The 12,700-nt window shown below is 43.8% G+C and overlaps 1 protein-coding gene across 2 annotated transcripts in view; it reads right to left on the reverse strand.

Moving 5' to 3' along the window:
- The window catches only part of LOC120815690 (neurocan core protein), a 32,411-nt gene extending 24,609 nt beyond the window's left edge, over positions 1-7,802 (reverse strand). Inside the window, exons 1-2 of one of the 2 annotated variants that reach the window (XM_040170573.2) lie at positions 7,039-7,802; positions 1,343-1,408 (exon numbers count right to left, since the gene is read on the reverse strand). The gene's annotated coding sequence lies outside the window, so the exon portion shown is untranslated. The remainder of the gene's footprint in view (positions 1-1,342; positions 1,409-7,038) is intronic. The other variant, XM_040170574.2, reaches the window with a different exon arrangement.
- Positions 7,803-12,700: the final 4,898 nt, after the last annotated feature.

Here is a 12,700-nt window from a genome sequence, read left to right on the forward strand (position 1 = left end):
ACAGCCAAGAGAATACAGAGTTCAGCCTATGGACATCTCTATGGGCGCTAAACAACATATAACGCTGTGTGCTCTGCAGACAGCCGCCTTTCAAAGTTTTACAAGAAGGGATTTACAACATACAGTGCACCGGCCATTCGGTCACACCGGCCGCATACTAACCAGCACCACCTTTTGTTAAGGACGAGACATCAGATGTCGCGAACACCTCCCTCTAAAAAGCCACTCTTCGCTTTCACAGGCGCAGCTGTGTCTCCCCGAGAAAAGAGTCATACGTCTGCTGGAACGCTTGAGTGAACCTCAATGCGGATGTCCACCTGACACATTTTCACGATGCTGTCTGAATAAAGGACGCTATTCTCTCGCACATTGAGGGAGACGGGCGATCGGGGGGGGCCAGAGGTCCGGAGAGAGCTGACAGACGGAGCTGGCAGTCCTACGCTGCGGCTCAGAGCTGAGCTGCCCGTCTGTTGAAGCAGGAGACCGAGTGGCTTCGTGTTCAGCGTGACGCGGGCGTCGGTTTTCCGCAGTTGGTCGGGAAAATATCTTCGAGAAGTGACACGTGGAGCACATCGTGTCAGCCGATGAATTGTGTTTGTGAGCACAGCGTGGGGCCCAACAAGCCCCCATCAGGCTACATGGAAGTGTGTGTGCGTGTGTCAGTCATTACACTTTGTGTTACTAAATGGAATCAGTTAGCCTGAGAAAGCTACATGTTCCTGGCAAAAATTCATTAAAAATGACTCCGCTTCAATGATTACCATATAACACTGAGCCTGATGAAATGTTATTGTTTATGTGCAAAAAGGATTTGAGGACGAACCAACAAGTCTGAGGAATGTTGTGATCAAACGTCCCTTAACCAGAAGCAAGGCGGAGCCACGGATCCTTCTAGCATCATCTCTAATGTAACGGCACTCAAAAGGGGCTTTTTGTTAAATAACTTGTAACCTCAAAATGTTCTAAATGCGTTGAATGCGGTTACCTTTGGAAGTAGTTGGTCCTACTTACCTATTTTAAGTATTAAATCAAACTCAGTTCATATTTAGATGCTATACTTGTTTTCTTATATTAAAATAAACCAATGAGTTTTTTCTTCAGTATTTTAACAAGCAAGGCAACGGCATGATGACGAGAAGAAGCAGCAGGATTAGTGTCTTAAAATATGACTTTTGCTAGCTCAAGAGGAGGCACCGAGGACTAAATCTGTAGACTTCAGGGTGTAAACAGAGCCACTTTTACAGTAAGGAGTCAAACTGTCAGTCTTGTGTTCCCTCCCCCGGGACCCGACAGGAGGAGGTGATTTCTCTTTTTCTTTAATCGTGTCTCGAAAAAGTATTACCTGCAGAGAGCGGCGGGATGTACAGCAGAAGAACAGCTCCGGATGAGTGACAGACAAAGTGGTGAGCTGGGAGAGGAAGCACATATAGGAGGAGGAATGAAAGGAAGGTCATTTCATCACCGTTGTGACAATGCTACACTGCCGTGATGAAGAGAAGCTGCGTTGGAAGCTCCATGATTCTTCTTTATCTGCTGCTTGCAAAAATGTTTTGAATACAGATGTGGCCAAAAAATTAAAGGATTAACGTATATTTCCTTTGATAAATTGTAAAGACAGAAGAACCTGCCGCACTGGTGATTTTTTTACCATTGACAAATTAAATAAACAGTAAAAATGCCCTTTATAAGAGAGGAGTGAACAGAGCTGAATCAGGTATTCACTTCCTGCACCCTTAATGCATTGTGCACACAGTATCTCACACTATTACACACTGAGCTCGCTGTGCCTGTGTGGTGACTAAACACATTCAAAGCAACTAATGACTCATGCAGCTCTGGCTCTTGCCAGCGACGCGGCTCTGGCGAGCTGGTCGCTCCGATTCCCGATTACACACTCCTTCCTCTCACACTGACACCATTGATCTCAATGGTGTCAGTGAGACCGAGGTTATTTAAACCAGCCCGCTCGGGACGGGCCCGTTTAGGGTTTTATATGCACGCGCAGTAAATGCAGAGAGGAGGAATTTGGAGAGCTCTGACGGATCCCCAAGAGACGAGCCGGGTGAAAACGAGTAACAAGTTTTGGATTTTTTAAATGAATTATTCAGTGTTGAACAGCATACCAAGAGGAAATACACTGATGTTGTGTTTTATGCATGTATCACCAATTGGTGCAGAGATCGGCCGCTCTTCGTCCATCTGTTACCTCGATGCCCGTAGAGCTGTCAGGTTGCTGTGGAGCGACACTCAACAGACAGATGATCTCAGAAAAGCTTTTGGTCTCGCCGCCTTTTCATTCTCAGTATCTTTCTGGCCGTCATACGTCTGTCTGTGTTCAGTCAGCCAGTACCAAAGGCAGTGCCTCGGACGGAGAAATGTATTTAGATGAATTGGAATATGAGTGAGCTTCGCTATTTATAAGAGTGCACATACATATTTGAGAAGCCTTTCAACAGCTTTTAGAGGAAGGAGAAACCAGGGAGCATCAGACAGCAACCTTCAACAAATCACATCACACACACTCATCGAGTCTGTTGTTACCAGCAGACTTTTACCGGAAAATTATTGTACTTACATACACATTTTAAGAAACAAAAATGTTGAATAGCCACATGTTTCATACTTTTAATATTGTTTGGTTATTAATTAAAACAATTTTTGACTTATTAAATCTGTACTATTTCTAAAAATAGTAGTTCTCAGTAAAACAGGCCATGTGCTGTTAGAGTAAATTGTATTTTATGTAAAACATTTGGTAAATAAATAGCAAATACTATCCAAACCAATCTATTCTTAACCCACATTATTTGAAATACATAAGTTGATAAAGTGGATCTGTAAACAATCAGTTGCCAATGGAAAAATCAAGCAGACATCAGTATTAATTTGCAGTTATTTTTCTGGCCACCTGTCAAATATAAGTCACTTTTTTCTCTGCTTTTGGTCACAACCAAATCTTGAGGAAAATGTCTGGCTCTTTAGCTGTTACACGCTCAAACAATTTAACCAGCTAATTGCCAACTTTTGTCTGTCTGTAGTTTGGTGCGAGAAAAACAGTGCACCATATGTTTTATTTATTCTTTACTTTCACTCTGACACGGACAACTGCCAAGGAAGCTACAAGTGAAGGAAGAGTTGTGTCACTGAGCACAAATTACGTGTAACAAAGCACATTTGTTATTTATAATCAGCCAACTGTGAAATACCTCTCTATGGATCTGCTTGCCAATTAACTAGATCCGCATTTGTTCCTGCAGTATTAGTGAACGTTACACGTTGATTAGTTTTTAATTGCCGTCTGGTCAGTAATGGTATCATGTATCATGATGCAGCGATTGTGAGCCGTGATCTGTTGAGAAACCCAAAGAAACACGCACACTTAGTCACCTTCACGCCACGAGGGTTTTATTTTACTCACTGAACGTACTTTTCAGTCCAAGGTGAAACCGCACAGATACTTTGGGTTTTAGTGGGGCCTGCCGGGCCTCGCCCATTCACTTTAATAGAACTGGAACCAAAACCCGGCACCAACGAAAATGAGAAAGCTGTCGATGAGTTAATGACCTTCTATAGGTTCCTTGTTGCTTGCCAGGAACAAAGCTCATGAGGCAATAACCCAAATAGTAAACACATTAAAAAAAAATAAGCTGCTAAAAATGCATCTCTGGAAAGGAAGGGAAATGCAGCATCAGGTGGGCTTATCACTACACGCTATTTATTTGTATTGTACAAAACAATAGTGAGAGCAGATTAGAATAATGATGAAGCCCCGTTGTATGGCAGGTAAAATATGTGTTTAAGTAAATAGCCACGTTGAAGGGGACAATGATTTTAGTGTCAGAGGAACTGGTTTGTCGTAAGTAGCCTCTACACCAGCTGTGTTATAAAGACCCCAAAAGGTCAAAGGTGAAGGTTCTAAGGTCAGCTCTTGGTAATAATGTCAATAAAAGATCAGGTGCATGAGACGCACCACCACGGCACAACCACATTTTCATCCCACGGCAAAGGTGATGAGAACAACGAGTAGCAAAGAAATTACATGATAGAACAGACCAACGGACGCGGCTTCTTCCAAAGAATCCCTAATCTTGAATGATGCGCGAGAAAAAGACCAAAAACAGAGACCTTCAAGTACTTATAGCCAGAGCCAGTGCACACAGAGGCACAATCCATCCACTCATCCCCTCAAAAGCACAAAGATGATGATGCGTTGAGTACATGTTCCATCAATGAAACCCAGTAAAAAACATAACTGCAATGACCATCAGCTGCCTCTTCTTATTCTAGTCTTTTGTATTGCAGAGGCGGACACACATTAAGGCCCTGCCTCAAAGAGCTCCTTCTCGGCCAACTGCAAAGCCAAATATTTGTCCACCACCAGGCGCTACCTTAGAGGAGAGCCTGTGGCCAAAGACAAAGAGAGGGACCTCTCTCTTTGTGTGGGTGAGCTCTTCAGCGGCGGCCTCATCCACCGATTGGCCTGGTGGTTCCGCTCTAGTCCCTCCCAGGCTAAAGACGACGTGATTGATGGATTGGTTTGTCCAATCCCTTTTGGTGTTTTGGGAGCTGGGGACTCATTCTGGTTTCAATAGGCCTATTCCAGGGAGAGATGGAGACATTACGTTTCCGTCCAGCAACTCAAGATACAACTATTCACTGCTCTTTTTCTTTTAGACAAATGTTGGGCTCTGAGATTTGGGAGCTGTCCAGTGCTGATATGTGGACAGATTTAGCTGCTGTCACTGTGATGACGTTGTTAGTCTGAATCCCACTCCCTCTCTGTAGATAAACCTTAAAGTTAAAAGAGATTGTAAACTTCCCACTTTGATTCTCCGCTGAACCTGCTATGACAGACCACAACAAAGAACATTCACTGCATTGTACATCAGAACACATTACATTTTTATCCAAACAAAGTCAACACATTTTCAGAGCCGCATAACCATCGAGAAACGAGCCTTTGACTGAATCAGACGCGCAGCTCATTTAGATTGTCACTATAAGCGAGCACTAGCGCTGATTTGCATTTTTATGTTGCTATTCTGTTAGCTGTTAGCACTGTATTAGAGGGGGACGGGCGGCATAATCACCTGAGTGACATATTGGCTTGGGAGTTTTCATACCATTGAGAAGAATATAAAACCCTGAGTGAGAATTACGCTTTAGTTCCTACTGAAAATACACCATCAGCAAGGTCTGCTCAGTACTGTAGCGCTGAAAGAAGTTATTTCCATTTCCAATTGATATGTGGATTATGTTCTCAGTTGTCATGTGTAAAATGTCAAAAAATAGAGCCTAGGTTGACATCATAAAGTAAATAGAATTATAGAAAATATCATGGAAAATAAGCAGCAAATTGTAACTTTTAATAAAGAATAACAGAGAATTACGTTTCTAGAAAACTGAAAAACTAAATAAAGTTATTGTCCAATCGAATCCAGAAATATTCAGTTTATTATCGAGGAAAGAAAATCTGAAAATCCTGACAGTTACAAAGAGCAACGTGGGAATATGTTGCATACCTACTCAAACAAATGTTTTCTAGAATTATCTAGACGTTTTCCTTTTTTTTCATTCTCCAGAGATCCAAAGTGACTCCTGGAATTGCCGTCATCTCGGATTCAGACCTGATAAACAGCTCAGGGGCTGATTGAGTGCAGCAACAGCCAGCGAAGCAGCCCAACTGAGCTCCTAATCTATTTTAGTCAGACCTTTCCCTTCCCAACAACACCGCTCTCTCTGATCCCCGTGCTTGTGTACGGGTGCAGTCATCTACATATACACGTCTCTGCTGTATTTGGGCCGGGGCTCATGGATGCCCTTTCAAATAGGCTTGCACACTTGCACACATCCGGACAGAATGAAAAATGCATGCTGTAAACTTTCAGCAGGGTCTCTTAGCGTCATTCCTCACTATTCCAGGCACTCCAGCTCCTTCAGCTCTCTCTCACACACACACACACACACACACACACACACACACACACACACACACACACACACACACACACAGAGTACATTTTATCTGTTCTGACTTGTCGATAGCGTGGTGTTGCCTGCTTAACCACGTCCTTCTTTGTGGCATTGACACACAGGACGCAATAACAAGGCCAACAGAGAAAAGACTTGGATTTGGTGAATAGAAACTAGAATGGGCTTTATTGGGCTGCAAGGGCTCTCATATTCTCAGACAATACAGCTCATTTGTCAAGGTGACCCAAGCCGTTCTCTATCACTTGGATTGGTCGCTCCAGTGTTTGTTTACAGAGAAAGCATCAATATAAGACTTTCGAAAATCCATCCAGCTGCTTGGCACCAGGCAATCACTAATTTTACCATAACTGAGTCACTTTTTGTTGTATTGTTTGAGTGAGGCAAATATACTTCAATGTAAAGATGAAGACAATGTGGGATCACTGATAAAACAGTTACTATACATTACCAGATCTTCAATGTCCTGCCAACTTGCAAACCATATTTTGGCAGCTGCTCAGCACATGTTCACCAAATGACTCTGATGTACATAATGCGTTTCACACAAACACCTGTTCAGGTGTTCCGATCTGCTTCCACAATTGCATCTCTGGCAATCAGAAAGCAGCTCCCTTCTGACTCCTATTGATCTTTACCAGGTAGATTTAAAAGACATTTGTAACCAAAGTTCTCCTCAGAGAAAGGACACAGGATTACTTGGTGAGTTGATGATTTATGCATAGTAGTATGCATAAATCATCACTCGGGTGCAATTCGTGTTTGTCTAAAGGTTGAGGCTCTTGATTTTCGAACCAGAAAGGCTTGTGTTATATGCTATAACACGTGCATGCAACTTAATATTACATAATTGAGCGATATGAAAAGAACTTCCCAATTTTCATAAATCCCCCCCTCAGTTTCTGAAAGTGCCTTGTTGTATTTCATCCAAGACATCAGCCCACTTTAAATCCTCTTCTAGCAGCGCCTCCTGCCACCCGGACACCGCACACCGACCAAAGGAGCGGCCGCATCGAGCGGATCGTCCCGATGCCGTTCGCATCCTACCTTTATCCCGTCCGAACGAGGCGCAATCCTCGGAAATGTGAGCTCTGCGCCTCGGTGCGTGCCGGTGCTCCCGAAAGCCCCCCCCCGCGGGATGCGGAGACGGAACGAGGGTGGAAACGGCACTTTGCGGAGGCAGAAGGAACCCGGCGTGAGAGCGTGTGCGCGCACGAGCTCTTTGGACGTATTGGACTTGTCACTCCTTCGCCAGCGGTACCCTCTCGTCTCCTCTCCTCTCCCCTCGTCTCCTCTCCTCTCCTCGCTGCTATGCGCCGTTCATCCACGCGCCTCGACGCAGGTCGCAACAGACACACACACAGCAAGGTGCTGCCTCCGACCCCCTCCTCGCCAACGCCGAGGGAGAGAAGCAAGATCAGCTTGAACAAAGAGGCAAGCAGTGACAGGCAGACTGCTCCAGCGCCCCCATTCAAAGAGGAGAGGGGGGGGGGGGGGGGGGGGGGGTCTGAGAGAGCGAGAGGAGGGGAGGTGTACTTTACGAGCATAATCCGATCCCTACATAAACCTCAGTGGGTGATCCGGTGTCTGAAATAAATTGAAATTCACCCCCATGAGCTTACAATGACAGTCTGACCTCAACCCCCCCTGGTGCAACATCAGCCGTTTCTACACACACCTAACATAACTTCCAACATGCTGTTTTAAGGAAGAAGCAAAATACACGAGCAACACCAAGGTACCAAGCAGAATGAAATGTGACAGCACGGCTGCTTCAGACACATCTTACCACTGCAGCAAGGTCAATACCCAAGTGGGAATTACTTAGCCCATAATGAAACGCTTGCTCGCTATAGTGGCAGCTTTCACCAAGGACTTCTGACCGCAGGCTCAGCTCCGCCATGATTTACCTCAATGGAGAAGCACTACTGCAGGTCTACGGGAATCAGACAGGGCCGGAGGCCGGAGCTGGTTTTGTACATTGACCGAGCAGCTCATCATGGGAAACACAATGACTCAAAACCGTTGAGGATAATTCCTCTTTTCACTCATCTGAGGTCTTTTAGAATCAGAAAGGTTTCTGATTGGACTTTTTGAAACCTACCTTTGGCTCAGTCAACATAAATGTATGCAGCGCAGTCAAAATGTTTCTTTATTTCAAACACTAATGGAATTCTAGTTTACCATAGTCCCATACAAGGGCAATAAGGACATAATGGAGATGAGGGGGTGGGGGGTGGGGGACATACAACCACACAACAACAGGAATTGCCTTCTGACGACAAGTATGTTATGAATAAAAATGCTTTATTACGATAATCAGGCATAATCAAATAGAAAGGGACTAAGTTGTGGGACACAAGTTAATATTAGTAGGCAAACAAAAATAACTGGAACAGAATAAAAATGGTACTTTATCAAAGGGTAAGTGGGCTGATTGAACCAGGGGGGGAGGCAGGATACACTGAGGAGTTCTCCCGTTGACTCTATCAGGTGCAACGCAACAATCCCCACAGCCAAAAGTGTGTTGTCTGCATTGTGTCCCGGCACTTGTATTTTCATGCATAGGGCTGAAGGAGCCTCGCCACGAGTGCTTAGCCTGCCAACAATGTGGCACTCCACTTCACACAAAGGAAAGGAACACAAAAAGAATGAGAGAAAAACCCAGTTGGTCGGACAATGCTTCGCTGGAAGAAAAGAAACAAAGAATCGAAACACATAAGCCAACCAGTTGGCTTGACAATACAGGCGGAACCATAACAACAGCAGCAGGTGAGCTTTAAAGAAAAAGAGCACATTTTGTGCATGTTAAGTGATTCAACGACACGCCTGTAATAACGTTCACTACCAGCAGTGACGAGACACAGAAGGGTGAGCTAAGACCAGAAGGTGCCTCATATAATCTGTTCCTGATGAGGGATTTGGTTGGGTGAGGAAAACTATACATTATTTACTTTCACTACGGGAGCGTTCCTCACCACACACAAGACATTTATAATACTTTAATTTTATGGAGCCGCCATAAACACAGGTTGTTTTTGTTACGGTTGAAATCCCCGGAGCGATGCCCCGAAGCTGTTTTTCTATATTTCTTCTGCATCTCCTTCCAGTCCTCCTCCTGTTGTGTTCAGAGGGAATCAGACAAGTAAGATCCGCCAGTTCGTCTCGGTTTTCCCCAATTCTCCCACAGCTTCGGTCAGGGTCCAGTTAAAAAGACTTTCCCCGTAAATGTGTCTTTTTGTGAAACAAACCTGCAGACTGTATCAGGAGCATGAGCCCGAACCACAGCTAGTACTTCTGATCCAAAGATTTGGTAGCCTCGTATATTTCCTCCTTCTCCTATGTTGACACATTAAATATGACTCAACTATTTTCTCTGAGACGTCGAAAAGCTTTGTTTAATTTGAAACAGACGCCAAGAAACACAAGAAGGTATTCCTTGGAGGTATGATTGAACTAACATTTGCTTAGAAGACATTGTCAAACAGCGTCTGTCTCTTATAGTCCCACCGCACGACATCCACCACCCTGTAGATTCTTGTGCTTGTGGAAAAGAAAGCTTTTCTGTTGACAAGAGGCAGACTTTATTCAAATTTGTTGTTTCCAGGCTTGAACAGAGAATTTGTTTACATGTCATTTAGCTGACGTTTTTATCCAAAGCTACTTACATTGCATTTTTAACCAATGGCTTTTTACATTCTTTTGAATATCCATTAATCTTTGTAATGTCACAAACTGTAAGGATTCTTCGTCAGACTGGATCAATACTTGTTATTGGAAACTCCCATTGCCTCTGTTCACTGGGACCAGAACGACAAACTGCCCTCAGCTCCAATTCCAGAAGATCAATTTCTAGCTGAAATACAGCAGGTTTTTCCATTTATCAAAAGTCAACTTGTTTATTCTGTCAGCTCTGCGTTCCTCGGGGTTAGAACAGAGAGTTCCCGGAAACCAACGGGATAAAAAAACCATCCTATTCATGCAGGTCTCTCCTTATTCTGAGTTTACGAAAGCAACAGTGCATCACAGCTTCTATGCCTTCAAATGACATGGAAACACCGTTATCAGCACATTTTAAAGATTCAAACAACTCCTGTCTTGCGCATTATGCTGCTTTATGTTTGTTTATATCAACAGCGGACGAATGGACGCTCCCTCAGAAGGACAAAGCCACCGAGTATCACTTGGCTTTTCCCCTCAGCTCAGACTTTTTACCTCTTTCAGCTCATTGTTTTGGTTTTATATTCCCCGACGTTACTCAGCGTCATCGCGGGACACTGCGGGCAGCTGTTGATAAAACTGAGGCAGGAAGACAAAGTCAGAAACTTTCTGTTAGAGCTGAAGAGGCAGATAGTTTCCTCAGGAGATGGTGGAGACCAAAACAAAGCTCAAATTGGAGTAAATCACGGACCATTTTTGATAATGTTCCAGGGAAAAACAATCCAAATGAAAACGCTGGTGTTGCAAATAAAAATACTTCTGAATATTGATAACCGTACACAGTATTTCACTGCAGGAAGTGAAAGTGCAGATCTGAGCATGTTTGTGTTCAACTGGATTAAATTTTGAATTACGCAGTTTTACAGCACGCTGCACATTGGCTGCTTATTGCCAATAATTCATGCACACACACACGCACACACACATCGAGCACACATATGCAAGGAGGCTTGGCTCGGCCTTAATGTGAGCTGTGACTTTTAGAAATGTCAGGCCCCTCGCCAAAGGGACAAACAATGTCAATCACTCCCCAGCAAGGGAGCAGCCATGCACGCACAATGGAGATCACACAATACAAGAGGGAGGCAGGATGAGGACGGTGACACAAACATGACTTCTGTAGAGCTGTAATAGCTTCTCAACCGGAGAGAAAAATAAGACAACCGAGTAACACATGCTGCTTTTGGAAGGAATCAGACGGAGTAATGGAGCTCTAGACGGCATCGCGATTCCTTCACACTCCTGTTTGTTTAGGCTCCTGTGTTGGCGCAGAAATTGCAGGGCAGATTCCCTCATGTGTTTGTTTTTATGACCATGCTGGTAATGTGAAGAGATCAAACAGGCCAGTAACTAAGCCACATAAAAAGAGGGTAACAGGATATATTTCGTAAACTCAGCAGTTGTTCAGATTTGGTTTAACCGCCATGCTGCGTCTAAGTGTTTGCGAGGGCAAAGGGCCCCATCTGGGCGGCAGCAGAGCGGTTATGGAGGAAGTAAGGGAGACGCGGCCGGCCCCGATGATAACCACATGGAATACCTCCACACTGTCCAACCCCAGACCGACGAGTTCATCTTTAGGGATCATGCAAACACGTTGTCATGACAGGCTTGGTTTAATTAACTAATGAATGTCACATTTTGAAATGCATTCATCTAGATTAAAAGTATTTTTCTTCTAAAGACAGAATCTTATAAATGAATAATCACTTTAGAAAGCGTGTGTTTTAGACGCTGTTGTTTAATTGTATTTTTTAAACACAAAACTTCACACATGTGATCGTCTCCAAGGCTGAATTCCACCGGAGGGAACACTCGTGCACTTTGCTCTTATTTGACGGCGGTGTTTGAGGTGCCAACAATCTCCTGACATTTAACCACTTTTTCCAAACCCATGTCTTTTTAGGGACACAGTGGTGGTCCTCTTCGGAGGAATCCCTCTGCACAGTTCTGCAAAAAGCTCTCTCCATCTTCAGCTACCGGCTCGGTCTCTCCGGGTTTACTGACTGCAGGGGGTCAACGCACACTGGAAGTAAATCAAGATGCGTTAAGTGCGTAATGCATAAAGACAAGCTTTTATTAAAGAGAAGTGGAATACTGATACTGTGAAACCTCACCTTGAAAGTTAATTTTTCGGGGGGCATAGTTTGGCAAAAAAACATTCTTTCAAGGTCCATGGAAGTTTAGCATACACATTTACTTAGGAAGACTTGTGCTTGCCTCAATATGGTCAATCCTTCTTGAATAAATAGAGAATTAAAGCAACTATAGAATTCTCTGTTTCCACTATCAGTTACTTTCGTTCAGCTGAGTCTGTTTTCAGTAATACACTTAATCCCTGAACTCATGTTACCTAGTCGTTACCTAACTGAACCATCACCATGACAACTAAAGAAAATCCTTTTGCTGATAAGATGTGTTTGAAATCTCTGAAAGAGCCAACCTTGATTTTTCTTTTTTCAAATTAGTTGCTTTGTGGAGGTTCGTACAGTCAGAATTAATGGAGCGTGTTACTGAGCCAGAGGCCCAAATGTAGTTCAAAAGTTTATGTTACAGAAGAAAAATAAATGTCAGGAATCAGAGAGAAAGGACGTCTTGGCAGCCTGGAAGAGATAAGAAATGAGCGTGGAAAAGAAAAGACAGCAGCTGAGGGACTATTAGCAAGCAAGGGAAGAGTTTGCAGGAGGAGAGAACAAAAGGAGCTACGAACTCACGATGGATGTTTTTTTACCGTTAAAATACAAGAGCTTTGAGCTCAAGCTCCTGCGAAAGAACAAGAGCAATTTTTAATGAAGCTTTTGTTTTGGTTATTATTTTTTTGTTCTTGAACATTGGTTGGTTTCAGGCGCTTTGTTTGTGCATGTGCATCTGAGCATGTCTCCCGGTTTGTCTGATGTGTTGTGGGCTATAATTCAGACCAAATATAGAGCTTTAACATCCCCAACCCCCCAATAACACACACGCACACACACACACACACACACAGACATGA

Source organism: Gasterosteus aculeatus, chromosome 3, assembly GCF_964276395.1.
Source record: "Gasterosteus aculeatus chromosome 3, fGasAcu3.hap1.1, whole genome shotgun sequence".
NCBI lineage: Eukaryota > Metazoa > Chordata > Actinopteri > Perciformes > Gasterosteidae > Gasterosteus > Gasterosteus aculeatus.